Below are 16,050 nucleotides of genomic sequence, written 5' to 3'. Positions count from 1 at the left end.
AAGATATTAGGAAGTAAAGTAAAATATAATTTAAAGGTTTTGGCAGAACAATTACCACAAGCCAAGTGTAAAAACAACCCCACTTTCCCAATACATTCTAAGGTGGCTGCCTGGGGTGTGTCTTGATGACCTAAGTGCTTAGCATGTAGTAATTTGTACAATAAATATTTTTATGAAATATTATTTAAATACAATTTTATTATACTTTAAGAAACAATAAAACAATACTATTTCTTTAGGTTTAGAGGGAGGTTGGGAGACAGGATGTTTTGTTCATCTATCATAGCAAGTTTTGTTCTCCTAGCCAAAAATGTTATATATAACACAATGGTAGGCATAATAAGGAAAAATTCTTATCTGCATAAAAGATGAATTAATTGACTTTGGATTTCAGTTCAGTTCAGTCGCTCAGTCATGTCCGACTCTTTGCAACCCCATGAATTGCAGCACGCCAGGCCTCCCTGTCCATCACAAACTCCCGGAGTTCACTCAGACTCACGTCCATCGAGTCAGTGATGCCATCCAGCCATCTCATCTTCTGTCGTCCCCTTCTCCTCCTGCCCCCAATCCCTCCCAGCATCAGAGTCTTTTCCAATGAGTCAACTCTTTGCATGAGGTGGCGAAAGTACTGGAGTTTCAGCTTTAGCATCATTCCTTCCAAAGAAATCCCAGGGTTGATCTCCTTCAGAATGGACTGGTTGGATCTCCTTGGGTTTAGCTTACTTTTAAACTACTTAATGAAAGTGAAAGTGGAGAGTGAAAAAGTTGGCTTAAAGCTCAACATTCAGAAAATGAAGATCATGGCATCCAGTCCCATCACTTCATGGCAAATAGATGGGGAAACAGTGGAAACAGTGTCAGACTTTATTTTGTTGGGCTCCAAAATGACTGCAGATGGTGACTGCAGCCATAAAATTAAAAGACACTTACTCCTTGGAAGGAAAGTTATGTCCAATCTAGATAGCATATTCAAAAGCAGAGACATTACTTTGCCAAAAAAGCTTCGTCTAGTCAAGGCTATGATTTTTCCTGTGCTCATGTATGGATGTGAGAGTTGGACTGTGAAGAAGGCTGAGCGCCAAAGAATTGATGCTTTTGAACTGTGGTGTTGGAGAAGACTCTTGAGAGTCCCTTGGAATGCAAGGAGATCCAACCAGTCTATTTGGAAGGAGATCAGGCCTGGGATTTCTTTGGAAGGAATGATGCTAAAGCTGAAACTCCAGTACTTTGGCCACCTCATGCAAAGAGTTGGCTCTTTGGAAAAGACTCTGATGCTGGGAGGGGTTGGAGGCAGGAGGAGAAGGGGACAACAGAGGACGAGATGGCTGGATGGCATCACTGACTCGATGGACGTGAGTCTGGGTAAACTCCAGGAGTTGGTGATGGACAGGGAGGCCTGGCGTGCTGCGATTCATGGGGTCGCAAAGAGTCGGACATGAGTGAGCGACTGAACTGAACTGAAACTACTTATTATTTATTTCCTGTTTATATTTTTTCCCTAAGTAAGTTAAATGACTTATCTGTATGCCCTCACTTATCCAGTGATGTCTTTGATCAAAATTGCCTATTTCTGAGATAGCAAGAAAGAGCCTGCTTTGTATGTTAGGCACTGAAAATAAAAAAGAAAATACAAGGGCATTAGCATAATACAGTGGAGAAGGTAATGGCAACCCACTCCAGTACTCTTGCCTGGAAAATCCTATGGATGGAGGACCTGGTAGGCTGCAGTCTACCATTCACCGAGGGTCGGACATGACTAAGCGACTTCACTTTCACTTTTCACTTTAATGCATTGGAGAAAGAAATGGCAACCCATTCCAGTGTTCTTGCCTGGAGAATCCCAGGGATGGGGGAGCCTGGTGGGCTGCCCTCTCTGGGGTCTCACAGAGTCGGACACGACTGAAGCGACTTAGCAGCAGCAGCAGGAGCATTAGTAGCTCTGTGATATAACAAAGTTATTTTATGACAAGGCATTGTTAACTCTGCTGTATTTCATAGTCTTTCTTTAGTGTGGCATATTCAAAACAATTCAGAGGGAAAAATGCTATAGCTCATGGCAATGTGTATTATTTAACTAGCAATGCCTCCATATAGCCCAATTAAATATGGCACACCTGAGGTATCTGACTGACAAATCCAGAATCATTAGTTTCTGAAGCAGAGGAACCTCTGAAAGACATAACAAAAACTAATAGCAGTTATTTCCTACTCTACATGAGCAAAACATCCATCACAAGGAGAGGAAACAGCCTCTGAGACCTTTTTAATGAACTGTCTTGGGGGAAAATGTCTCATCCATAGTTACATAGCAAAAAAGTTACAACAAAACATTTTGTTTCTTCTTTGCTCACATCACAAGATAATGTCATGAAGACATGGCTTTAAGACTCTAGCTGATACCATTGTCTCTTAAATACAAAACCTGAATTTGAGAACAGTAAGAAAGAGCATATCTAAACAATGAGATTTTTTTTTTTTACAACCATGTTTTAAAGTTATCCTGTAGTAGCTCTGACAGCATGAGAAATAAATTTTTTTGAAGAGTAAAAATCAAATAAAGGAAAAAGAGAGCACGTAACAAAGATCCAATGCTCAGAAAAACAAAAGAGGTTATAAAATTATATTCAGTAGTCTTACCAGTTTACACTGGCTTCCATATAGTTTTATTCATACTGATATTAACAGATAGTGACAAATCAATGGTGCATTCAATGACTTCTAAGGAGCATCATAGGAGTTATCAACACATAGCATTAATTTCCCTGCATCTATTATCATTTCAAAGTATTTCAAATATGATTGTCACTTGCAAGTGTTCTATCATTAGGCTAGGATTTGTGTTTCCCAAGGGTATTGATAGATATATGTACTAAAATATTCATATTGTAGTGTCTATGCTACTTGGTACTCACTTAAATAAGAGTAACCTCAGTTTTACATTTCATTGAACCTTTTCTTTCACTTTCAGTACCTAAATATCTTTAAAAAGAAATAAAATATTCCTTCTTAAACATTTGTGTAAATCAAGGGTAAATCTACTTGTAACATGTCTCCAGTAAATTGTCTCCATGCAATATGTATTATTAACATTCTTTGTATTTCTAGAAAAGTGAAGAATTTGAAATATAAAACAAATAGTCAATAAATAGGGAATTTTAGAAAATGAAATTATGTAGAGTGGCAAGTCTTAGACTGCATATTAACATTTTAAACATAAATAAAATCTTTCCTTAGGAATTTATCTAGATATCTGATTCATAACATATCATGAAAGATTAATAAGATATTTCAATATTCAATTAAAACTACTTAAGCTCATAGTTACTGTGCAATGTTAACATAGTATTATAACAGTATTGCAATTATTACAATCTTAACTCAGCATTCACTGTTGTAGTAGTTGACTTCCAAGCTAATAACAAAATATTAAGGTTATGATTATATTCCTTTTAGAATTGTAGTCATTTAGTCTTTCATTTTGGGGGAGGTGGATGGGAGAATTGAACTGAGATGCTGGCAAATTCAATTTCTAGTCTTTTTTTTCTCTTTTCAATTTTTTTAATGCTTGTATCCTTAAATACTTTCTCACAATAATTTGAATTTATTTCAATTTCTTATACCACAAATATACACTTTTCTCTTAATATCTGTCCAGTTCCTCTCCCTTCATTCTTGATATATATCAGTCATATTCCTCGAGTTGCACCCTTGCTTTGTTACTCCTGATGCCTTTCTTTCCACTCTCAGGCTCAGGATATGGTTTCTGTTTTTTCCTCTTTCTGTTGCACTCCATTTGCTGATATTCAGCAGCACAATTTTATAAATAGTTTACCTTCCATCTCTTTGAAATGGGCTCTTCAAGACTGAAAAAGCAAGCCATATCCCTGAGGCACCTTTTAAAAACAGAGTGTGTTGGGAAGAAATCTACCAAGTGGATTTGAGAAATAATACAGATTCTGCCATTAGTAGTTTTTAACTCTATGTTATCCAATAGAATAATCAGTAGTCACATGTGGCTATTGAAAACTTGAAATGAAAAATGAGATTAAATGAAAAGAATGAAATCTAAATACAGTTGAACTATATCAAATAAAGATTAGTATCTGAATTGAGATGTGCTGGAAGTATAAAATACACATTGGATGGATGTTCAAGACAGTATGAAAAAAATGTGAAACTTTTCACCTTTCATTTTACCTTTTAATCTTTTTCCAAAATATTCATAATATTGTTTAATTTCATGGTATAATTATTAACTTTTTATTTTGTATTTGAGGTATAGCCAATAAACAATTCTGTGATAGTCTCAGGTGAACAGTGAAGGGACTCAGCCATCCATACATATATTCATTCATGTATATGAAAAAGTCATTATTCTCATGTCCTCTGGGTAGAAATAAACATAAGAGGTGATGTTGGTTAGTATGTTTATGTACTTAACTTGTTTTAAAAATGCTATAATGTTCCAGTATATGGCTCAATTTTCTTCTTTCTAGAGGAAAATACTAGTTTAGCTTTCAGTTTTCAGGAAGCAAGATCATTAGACTTGAAAGTTTTTTCCTCCAAATTTAACTTTTTACTGTCATTTTGTTTGAAACAGTGAATGAAATTATTCATGAAGGGAAAGAAAATAACTTAGAGAACTGCAAACTGAAAAAAAAAATTTTATGCTGATTTAATTAGAAATTGCATTTATATATATTTTAATATAGACATTTTAATTCTTATAATACCTGTCCTATGTAGCATAGTTTTGTTAATTAAAATATTTGTGCAGAAAGTTTATTAACATCAGCCATCTAAGTGAAAATGAAGTTCACTATCTTCATAAAAATAAAATAAAATAAATGCTGTAAAATGAAATAATTTATTGGATATTACAAGCAAAATCAGAATTAGCTATTTTATATAAAGAAAAATTTTCATAACTATAAGTTAGTTGAATAATGAGGAGACAGATTCTATGTTAACAAATGGCTTCTGGAATTTAGATTTAACTATAAAAATATTCAGAATACCTGATACTAAAATATTCAGTGTTTGTTATTAAGTTTTCTCATTGTTCCAAATATTTAGTTTATGAGAAATTAGTAATGGAGATTTAGAATATATCCCCACTTTGAATTAAGCCCCTGTTATTGTCAGTAAATATATATCTCTCTGGTGCTTTGAATGACCAATATTTAGGGGTCTTTGATGAATATCAAATAAAATAGTCCATTTTTTTATTAGTAATATTTACTATAAAATAAAATTTTATTTTATGCATTTAAACCATTTCTATTCTTCTAAAATGAAGAATATTCTTTTACATATGAAGAATATGAGTATGTTTATCATTCTAGATATGGAAAGCAAATATGTAAGCTGGGTTTTAAGGCAACAGATCCAACTTAACTTATGAAGATTGAATGTTAAATTAGTAAGAACAAAATAAAACATATCCAAATGGAGAATAGAAAGAAATTTATCTAAGGCAACAGAAAACTAAATAAAGCCATGGCAATAACTCCAGGCATACCATGAATTTCAGTTTGAGTTAAGACATTATGATTTTCTTTTCTATGGACTGTTAAAAATTATGATCTCACTAGTAATGCTGTCTTAGTGTGAAACTGATACACGTCTATGAGGCAACAGGTTAGGTTTCCTAAATCGGAAATAAATACTGTCTTAATCTGCTTTGGCTTATATATATATATATATAAAAATAATACCTTACATGGAGTTGCTTAAACAACAGAGATTTATTTCCTTGCATCTCTAAGCTCCCCTCAAGATACTGGCTGGCTCACTTCTTGGTGAGAGCTTGTGAAGAAACCTGACTTATCGCTGTGTATTCACATGTGAAGTGAAGTGAAAGTTGCTTCGTCGTGTCTGACTGTTTGCAGCTCCATGGACTATGCAGTCCATGGGATTCTCTAGGCCAGAATACTGGAATGGGTAACCTTTCCCGTCTCCAGGGGAACTTCCCAACCCAGGGCTGGAGCCCAGGTCTCCCCTATTGCAGGCAGATTCTTTACCAACTGAGCCACAAGGGATGTTCCATTCACATGTGAACACAGATAGAAAGTGGCCTCTCTCTCTGCCTCTTTTTATGAAGCTATCAGCCCTATTGGATTAAGAACACACGTTTCTGACCTCATTTAACCTTAATCACCTCCTAAAGACCCTGTATTTCCAAACACAGTCCCACTGGGGGTTATGGCTACAACACATGAATTATGGAGGGACACGCGTCTAGCCATAGAAAATACTGTGACCACATATTCAATCACACAAGTTAGTAATAATGCATTTGTCGATTGTCTAATTCAGCAAATACTAGCAGAATATCTTTTCCACTTGCTGAGTTTCTGGAAGGCATCAGCATTGCATACCTTAGCACCTGCCTCACATTAATTTGAACAATTCAGCAACCCTGAAAAGAGTTCAGCAATTTTCTATACAAGTTTAAGTGTTAAATGTACCTGATCCTCTCCTTAAAGGAGAAAACTTTATGCTGCAGTAGCAAGACCATGGATTCTTTCTGAAACTGTTTTGCCTGTGGATTAACTCTTCATTCTAGACAGTTTGCTAAACCAGAAATTTTCCTTAAAGCCATCCATTTATGAAATTTTTATTATATATGTATAGCCTCTTTCCCTTTTCTTTGTTACATTTTCCCAGATAAAAGATATTGATAATACAGCAATAATTCTTGCTGGTCATCTCAAAGGCACATCCATGTTTTCTATAAAAATACCTAAATAAATAAGCATTGACATTTAATAAACTTGTTTCAGTTAGTCAGAGACACCAGTTTAAGCACAGTGTTCTCAGCCTTGTAAAGATTGAAAGCATGGTAGCAATGTTAATTTTTATTATTTAGTTCATAGATATTTTCCTATCAGGTAAAACAAATGTGTAATTTTGAATAAATGTTATGTACTTAACATTCTTTTCAGGAAGACTGTATCAAAAAAAAACAAAAAACAAAAAAAACAAGTGTACCTTTTCCTACATGTATAAAAGGAGAACCTTATATGAAAATGGAAGCTTCTTGGGAATTTACTGAAAATCTTGTATAGGACTTTGCTCTACCACACAGAGAAGTAATGACTGGGGAGTGGTTTGTGAAATAAGTCAATTTTACATGGATTTTGAGTCACTGAAGGATCCCCAACTGGGACCTGAAATGCATTGATTTCATGTAAGCACCTACTATTTTCTACCAGTCGTATAGTAGACATATGCAATACTTTGTTTTTAATAAATTTTGCAGCAAAATACTTCATTATCATTGATTCTAAAGATCTGGAATCCCAGAGGCAGGACGGGGAGTCTTGAGGGTGTATACCTGCATTCTGGGGGTTTGTGGAAAGGATTTTTCATATTTTAAAAAATCCTTCCAGTTCTACAAGCTAAGTATTAGTCATTATTTACCAAATTGAAAATACAGCTTTGTACTCCAGTTCACAAAAGCTCTCTTTATATTAAAAGACAAGCAGCTTTCCCTGCCTACAAGTTCAAACACCTCTATTTGGTCTTAAAGATCCAGTGTGATGTCAGTTGTGATAATGAAGTTTTAGGTAACTTCTCTGTATATTTAATCCTTTCTCTTGCTTATACCCTCATTGAGAAATCAGAAACTGTAAAAAGTGTGAGACTTTAACCCAACCTCAAGGTAATTAAGTTAGTCTGTCAGAATTTCATAAATTATGGTGGAAAATCCAAGATTTTTGGTCCAAAATACAGGAAAGTTTCTTAGTACAATTACAGTAGCCAGAGTTATATATTGTGCCAGTTCTCTGAGCCCCAGTTCCTGGAGAGATGAAAAGAGGGCTCAATGTTGCCTGTCCATGTAGCATTTAGGAAACCTCAATCTTGTGAATGGGCTGCTGGAAAAGTGTCCACCTTCTCCTGTAGAGAGAGAGATTATCTTATTTTACCAGAATACAGGGATTATCTATGCTAAGGAGGAGAGGAATGTATCTCTATCTTCCTTGTCCTGGAGTGGAAATAAACCTGGGGTTTTGGGCAATGGGAGATATCTTTCTTACCATGGAATTTAGAAGAAAAGTGAAAATGTTAGTCGCTCAGTTTTGTCTGACTCTTTGCGACCCCTTGGACTATAGCTTGCCAGACTCCTCTGTCCATGGAGTTCTCCAGGGAAGAATACTGGCATGGATAGCCAGTCCCTTCTCCACGGGATCTTCCTGACCCATGGATCAAACCCAGGTCTGCTGCATTGGCAGGCAGATTCTTTACTGTCTGAGCAACCAGGGAAGCCCATATGGAATTTAGGAGACACCAATTGTAAGTATCTTTCACTTAGAACAATATTCTTGAAAAAACTTGTATGGAGGAAATTGTTATTGATATGCAGGAATATGAATTATCTCCCCAAATCATTATCTGGCAACTACCTTTTTTTTATAACACTTTTTCATTTTTGTCTTAATAATCTTATTTATGTTTTTCACTCTTTCAGCTCTTGGTACAGTACACAGTTTATAACAGACATTCTGCAAATGGGTTTAAGGAAATGATATACACGATTTTATTAAAGAAACTGAGCATGTTTTCTTATTTCTACTGACAATATACATCACCATTAACTCGCACTTGTGCTAGTAATCATCTCTTTCACAGTCTTTATTCTTATTTTAATTATTTTATTGGAGTATGGTTGATTTACAATGTTGTGTTAGTTTCTGCTGAACAGCAATATGAATCAGTTACACATACACATAAATCCACTCCTTTTTAGAGTATTTCCATATAGATCATTACCAAGTATTGAATAGAGTTCCCTGTGCTATTCAATAGGTTTTTATTAGCTATTTTTCTAAATATAGTTGTGTGTTTATGTTGATCACAACCTCCCAATTTGTCTCTCCTTCCTTTTGTTCTTGTAATCAGTCTCTTTCAAGTGTGATGTGTTTTACAAAGTGCTTCCAGATTATTTTTTTCAAGCAAATAAAATAATAATATGACCATAAAGCCTATGAAATAGAATAAAACTCTGCAGACTCATAATCAAAACTATCACATGCTTCATAGATTTTCCCTCTATCATTAGTTTTCAAAATTTTGAATGATGTGTTCTGTTGTAATTTTCTTTGCATTAATGCTTCTTGGAGTTTTCTGAGCTTCTAACTTCTGTGAGTTTATATTTTTCAGCAAATACAGAAAATAGCATTATTTCTTCAAATATTTTGCTTGATATGGTATCTTAGATTACCCTATAATCTTTCCATTCATGCTCTTCTCAACTCAAATGTATTACACAGAATAAACACTTAACTAAATTTTTTATTCAAGGAATAATTGAATTTTTTTTAAAGAGTGTCAAAGGTCACATATAAGATTCCAGTCCATCAATACCAGTATTTCAAATGTATTTAATGAAAAAAGAATCCATTAATTTACTTTTAGAGATTGATTGTAAAATAAATACTTGAGAAACAAATCAGAATTTTCTAAGTACAAATTTGAAACACTTCTTCAGAATTAAAGTTAGCTTTTAAAAACTTAAAATTTACCTAGAGTAAAATTTAGTACTCCTATTTCACACTTCTGTGAGATTTAACAAACACATGATGACATATTATTACAAACACAATCAAGGTACAGAATAGATCCATCACCTCAAAGTAATCTTCTTTAATACATAAACACACACACACATGTATTTAGAGGTCCAAAATCCAAAACGGGTCTGGTCTGCCTAACTGGGCAAAAATCCAAGTGTTGTAGGGTTGTTTTACTCCTAGGAGTTCTAAGAGAGACTCTCTCACCATGCCTTCTTTTAATTTTTATAGACTAGTTGCATATTCTTGGTTCATGTCTCTATTCCATTAATTTCAAAAGCAGCAAGATTGGGCTGGATCCTTTTCATGTTATTGTCTTTCTGATTCTGCCTTCCTCCTCAGTCTTACAAGGTGCCTGGCAATTACACTGAGCCTACTTGATTAATCCAGAATAATCTCATTATTTTTCTTTAAATTTCTGTAAATTAATTTATGTATTTTAATTGGAGGCTAATTACTTTACAATATTGTAGTGGTTTTTGCCATACATTCACATGAATCAGCCAAGGATGTGCATGTGTCCCCCACCCTGAACCCCCCTCCCACCTCCCTCCCCATCCCATACCTCAGGGTCATCCCAGTGCACCCGCACTGAGTGCCCTGTCTCATGCATCGAACCTGGACTGCCGATCTATTTCACATGTGGTAATATACATGTTTCAGAGCTATCCTCTCAAATCTTCCCACCCTTGCCTTCTCCCACAGAGTCCAAAAGTCTGTTCTTTATATGTGTGTCTCTTTTTCTGTCTAACATATAGGGTCATCGTTACCATTTTTCTAAATTCTACATACATGCATTAATATACTGTATTGGTGCTTTTCTTTCTGACTTACTTCACTCTGTATAATAGGCTCCAGTTTCATCCACCTCATTAGAACTGATTCAAATGCATTCTTTTTAATAGCTGTATAATCCATTGTGTGTATGTACCATAGCTTTCTTACCCATTCGTCTGCCGATGGATATCTAGGTTGCTTCCATGTCCTAGCTATTGTCAAGAGTGCTGCAATGAACACTGGGGTACACATGTCTCTTTCAATTCTGGTTTTCTCAGTGTGTATGCTGAGCAGTGGGATTGCGGGGTTGTATGGGAGTTCTATTTCCAGTTTTCTAAGGAATCTCCCCACTGTTCTCCATAGTGGCTGTACTAGTTTGCATTCCCACCAACAGTGTAAGAGGATTCCCTTTTCTCTGCACCCTTTCCAGCATTTATTGTTTGTAGAGTTTTTAATACCAGCCATTCTGACTGGCATGAGATTGTATCTCATTGTGATTTTAATTTGCATTTCTGTGATAATGAGTGACCTTGAGCATCTTTTCATGTGTTTGTTAGCCATCTGTATGTCTTCTTTGGAGAAATGTCTATTTAGTTCTTTGGTCCATTTTTTGATTGGGTCATTTTTTTTTCTGAAATTGAGCTGCTTGTATATTTTTGAAATTAATTCTTTGTCAGTTGCTTCATTTGCTATTATTTTCTCTCATTCTGAAGGCTGTCTTTTCACCTTGCTTATAGTTTCCTTCATTGTGCAAAATCTTTTAAGTTTAACAGCCTTAATTGAACTACATCTGGAAAATGACTTTTACCATGTAAGGTAAGATTCATAGATTCTGGATATCAGAATGTTAGATGTATTTGGAGGGGACCTTATTCTGCCTATTACAGGATAGTTTACATTATCTGGTTTTCTGGAAGTATATTTTTTCCTTCTTCTTTGATATTTCCTGGCTTATGACTTTGAAAAATAAATGATATAGTCTCTACTTCTGCTGGCTTGAAGGTACAAATTGAATGCTCACCTTATAGGCTTATCATTTTATTTATAAGACTTTTTGGTGGAGGTTGTGGTTTAAGGAACATGACTTGATCCAAGGTATATTTCAGTATATCTAATAATAAGCTCAGCTATAATGGAATGCTAATATATTTATGAAGTGTGTAATTGTGTTTCAAAACCATTTTAAGGAAGCACTGTAGCATAATAGAAATAACTCGGCACCAGAGTTCAAATAAGCTATTAGTTACTTTTACCACTAATGAAGCTAGAATTCTTAATGCTGAATTTCCCCTTAAAATATCTCATCCTTATTTACTATTAAGATATTTTCTTCTCATTTTCATTTTGTCTAATTCTGTGTCAAATCTACACAGCTAGACTCAACTGATGTTACTTAAACATTGCCAACTTCTACTTTCTGCACTGATATCTATAGAATTATATTTGTATGATTAAGTTCCGAAAAGAAATTAGTCTCTGTGATCCCTGAACAATTTGTGTTCATCCTGAAAAAAAAAAAAAAAAGACAGGAATCCTTGAAATTATTCTCAGGTTACATGACACTGAAAAAAATACAGAATTTTATTCAGTTACCTGCTTAATTTTATGTCTTTGTTATAGAAATCATATTGTGACAGAATAAGAATTGTATTGTAATTATGACTTTTACCATTTCAAAAAGTGATTACTTTAGCTATTTTCAGGTACTTGAAGGGCAAATTATAAGTTGGTAAATTTGAGGTCACAACACTATTACATACTAGTTTGAAGAAAAATGCAAATTTATTTTAGGCTATCATTCAAAGAAACAGTAGGATACATATTCTCACTAATAAAATTTTATTATTTTACAAAAACATTTCTATATACAATGCATGTTTTAATGGACTTTGTAAACTAGCTATCCTAGGCAGAAAAGCAAAAAGAATAAAATTAGGACCTCTACTAGCATCTCTCCAGTATTTGTGGAAACTTTTTTGTCCAAATGAAAAGTATTTTGAAATTCCTTTTCTTCCATCAGTCCGTTAAGCATGAGCTTAGTTTAACTTACATAATAATATATGAACATTAGTTCTGCACAGCCGATTTTGCTTAACATATTTGGAATGTTTTGAGATCAATTCAACTGCAGTCTGCATTGTTTGACAAATCTCTTTAAAAACTTTTCTGGAAGAAGTTTACGCTTTACATGGAAAGATTGCTTTAAAATTATTGTGGGTTATTTTTCACAATATATTGTTTGATCAAAGTCTTGAGTATTCAAAGCTTAAGTTATTTTGTCTGTAGTGTTTGGATCATAAAGGCCAAAGGAAGAACATTGTGTTCAGCTATATTTCAGATTTTGAAAGTTTATACTTTTAACTTAAAGAAACCTCATAGAATTTTTCTATAATATTTAATTTAAAATAGTGGGATTTTAAAAATTTGCAGTTTTATATCTAATTATAAAGATAACTATTGGTAATCAGTCTAAACATAGGTATATTGAATTGTCTACACAAAATATATTTTAACAGATTACTGAGGATGTCTTATGCTCGTACTTTCATTCATGATTTTGACTATTTAACTCAGTTAACTTAAGAGATTGAAATGTGATAATCTGATAATTTGTTTTCACAAAATGGAACAATAAACTTTCCTACCATGTTAACATTTAAAAATTGCATCTGTAGAAGCAACAAATGCCTTCTGAATTATTTTACCATGTCATAAATACGGAGATATTGAAGCACTTTATAATGAAATGTAACCTTCTCTTTTCCTATGTGAATCTCATTGCCTCCCAATACTAATATTAATGATGTTTTCTATTCCAAAAGAGATTAACTAGAATATTTAGGTTATGTTCCAGAGTGTAGCTTTTTTGTTTAGTAATTACTTTGCTAGCACACAGAGTTGAAAATGAAGTTTGAATTATCTATAGATGACCCTTGAACAATGGGTGGCGTTAGGGTGCATCGATGTCAAGGCAGTAAAAAATTTGGGTATAACTTTACAGTCTGCCCCCTTATCCGTGGTTCCACATCTGCAGATCCTCTAGTACTATACTAAGTATTTATTGAAAAAAAAAATCCACATATAGGTGGACTTATATAGTTCTAACCTGTGTTGTTTAAGGGTCAACGACATAATAAAAAAAAAAAAAATTACAACTGATTCTGTTATCCATGGTAGTTAAGTTCTGTAAAGTCTCACAAACACTGAATTAGCAAACACTGAATCAATGCTCCTCGTGGAAATGTGTGTGTGTGTGTGTGTGTGTGTGTGTGTGTGCATACGCACTCAGTCATGTCTGACTCTTTGCAACTGTAGACGCCCACCCAGACTCCTCGTCCATGGTATTTTCCAAGAATACTGGAGTGGGTTGCCATTTCCTTCTCTAGGGGATCTTCCCAACCAAGGGATCAAACCCATGTCTCTTGTGTCTTCTGCATTTGGGAGGCAGGTTTTTTACCACTAGAGCCACCTGGGAAACCCAGTGGAAATGTACTCATATCTATTGATCTGCCTACCTAAATAAACATATTTATCTTGCATAGAATGTAATCAAATTATAAAAACAACTTATTATGATAGGTTTTATGTTTTTATTTTACAGAAGAGAAAACAAAGTTTCTGAGTAAGTCACCTGCCTGAGGATCCCCTCCCCATAGGAATATGTGCCAGAATTGGGCTTCTAACCCTATCTGACTGCCCCTAGAGCAAGCGTTTATTGCTCTAACCATACTCCCCACTACGATCCCTGACAACGTATGTACGAAAGCCAAAGAAGAAGACAGTGTTGCTTCCTGCCACCTCAAGTGGGAACATGACATTTGGGCAACTCAATCTTTTCCCTTCATTTTGCACATGTAGGCAAATCATCCCACAAAACTGCAAATATTGATTTAAGGTTATAAATAAATGTTAGCTTTTAGACAAACTGACATATACAGGATCAGTAAATAATGAGCGTCAATTCTGCTTTTTAGTATTCCTTCTTAGGTTATGTAAATAAAAATATATGTAGGACAAATTAAAGCAAGATACAATAAAGAGAAATTTCAAAATTAATTATCTTAGAATAATGTTACACATACCCCCAAATCAAAGTATTCTCTGCAATTACAGTAATGACTTTGGAATGGCCCACAGAATTTCTCTGAGACTAACTTTGGTAAAAGCTTGCTGCTGCTGCTGCGTCGCTTCAGTCGTGTCCGACTCTGTGCGACCCCATAGATGGCAGCCACCAGGCTCCCCCGTCCCTGGGATTCTCCAGGCAAGAACACTGGAGTGGGTTGCCATTTCCTTCTCCAATGCATGAAAGTGAAAAAATAGAGTGAAGTCGCTCAGTCATGTCTGACTCCTAGCGACCCCATGGACTGCAGCCCACCAGGCCCCTCTGTCCATGGGATTTTCCAGGCAAGAGTACTGGAGTGGGTTGCCATTGCCTTAGTAAAAGCTTAGGGCCTCCTTAATCTGTACTTTTATTGTTGAAAATTTGTGACAACAGGTACAAAACATCAGATACCTGCATTGTGCTAGCTACAATGTCCTTTATATTTACTGTTTCATTTAACATTTGAGTCAAAACCATGAAGCAAGTTTAGCTATTTATTGTTCAGTGAGTAAAACAGTCTTATACAAGTTAAGCAACTTTTCTAAACTAACAAAATTAGCGTGTGTCTGAGTAAGAATCCTGAAAGCAGCTATCTAGGACCACAAAGCTCATGGTCTCTCCACTATTCCACTCAGCTGCCTAGACAAAATGCTTTAAAGGACATATCACTCTTAATTAGATTTAACTGTATGTCTGTTTTTCTCAGATGAAAGTTCTGTGAAAGCATAACGAAGGCTTTCTGGCCCAGCATTTTATCTCTGGTTTGTAGTGTAGTGAATGGCATATCATTAACAAGCTATAAATATTTGTTGATGCTATAAATGAAACTGAATGCATTAATGATTTCCTAGTTATATAGATTAGCTTTCCAAAGTTTTTAGGTAACTACATTTTTCAGCTCAGATTGTTTTTTTTGGCCATGTACAGTCTGCCAAAATTGAAAACCTAAATTTTATCATTAGTGATTACTGAAGTTACTTTTAGACTTTTTAGGATATTTCTGTATGCAACACAGGGCTCTCTTTTGAACCATTTCCTGCCATTACTGTGCTCATTGATGACTTTCTTTATTCTACCCTCTAAGTCTACATTGTTGGCAAACCTAGGCTGAACACTGTGCCCATTCTTAAACAGCCATCTGCATGTGCCCAAAAAAAGTAGCAAAGAACAGAAAAAACCCTGTCAAGCCCTTGTCCTTTGCCAATTTCTTCCTTCAACTTCACAGTGTACTATGAGTGCTAATATAAAGTGGGTATTCTGATGATTTCACTTCTTCTTAATAGTCTGTAGTTTAAAGAAGCAGGAAGAACAGAGGTACAGAAAAAAAGAAAACAGCTAGAGCTATCATTACAAGCTACTGGACTGATATATGTTACTATATTACATTTGAGGGCAAAGGAATACTTGACAGAACATATTTTAATATGTGTATCTATATATATGCATGTTTTGTTATAAATACTTAGAAATACATAGAAATAGAGAGTGATTGCAATAGCTTATATTCAGAGAACTTGACAAATGAAAACCCTATAAGAAGGAAAATCTGCTAAACATTACCTTATACGAATGTTTTGTTAATATAATTTACACTTA

The 16,050-nt window shown here is 34.7% G+C and overlaps 1 long non-coding RNA gene across 2 annotated transcripts in view; it reads left to right on the top strand.

Moving 5' to 3' along the window:
• LOC123334553 overlaps positions 1–16,050 on the top strand; it is a 54,517-nt gene that overhangs the window by 26,612 nt on the left and 11,855 nt on the right. Inside the window, exon 3 of one of the 2 annotated variants that reach the window (XR_006552575.2) lies at positions 13,954–14,578. The exons of the other annotated variant lie outside the window; for it this stretch is intronic. This is a non-coding gene — a long non-coding RNA (uncharacterized LOC123334553). Of the gene's footprint in view, positions 1–13,953; positions 14,579–16,050 lie in introns of those variants that run through there. 2 annotated transcript variants of the gene reach the window in all.

This window comes from Bubalus bubalis, chromosome 7 (genome assembly GCF_019923935.1).
Source record: "Bubalus bubalis isolate 160015118507 breed Murrah chromosome 7, NDDB_SH_1, whole genome shotgun sequence".
Classification (NCBI taxonomy): domain Eukaryota; kingdom Metazoa; phylum Chordata; class Mammalia; order Artiodactyla; family Bovidae; genus Bubalus; species Bubalus bubalis.
Note: the sequence above shows the minus strand (reverse complement) of the source record. Positions and strands in the feature narration are given on the sequence as shown.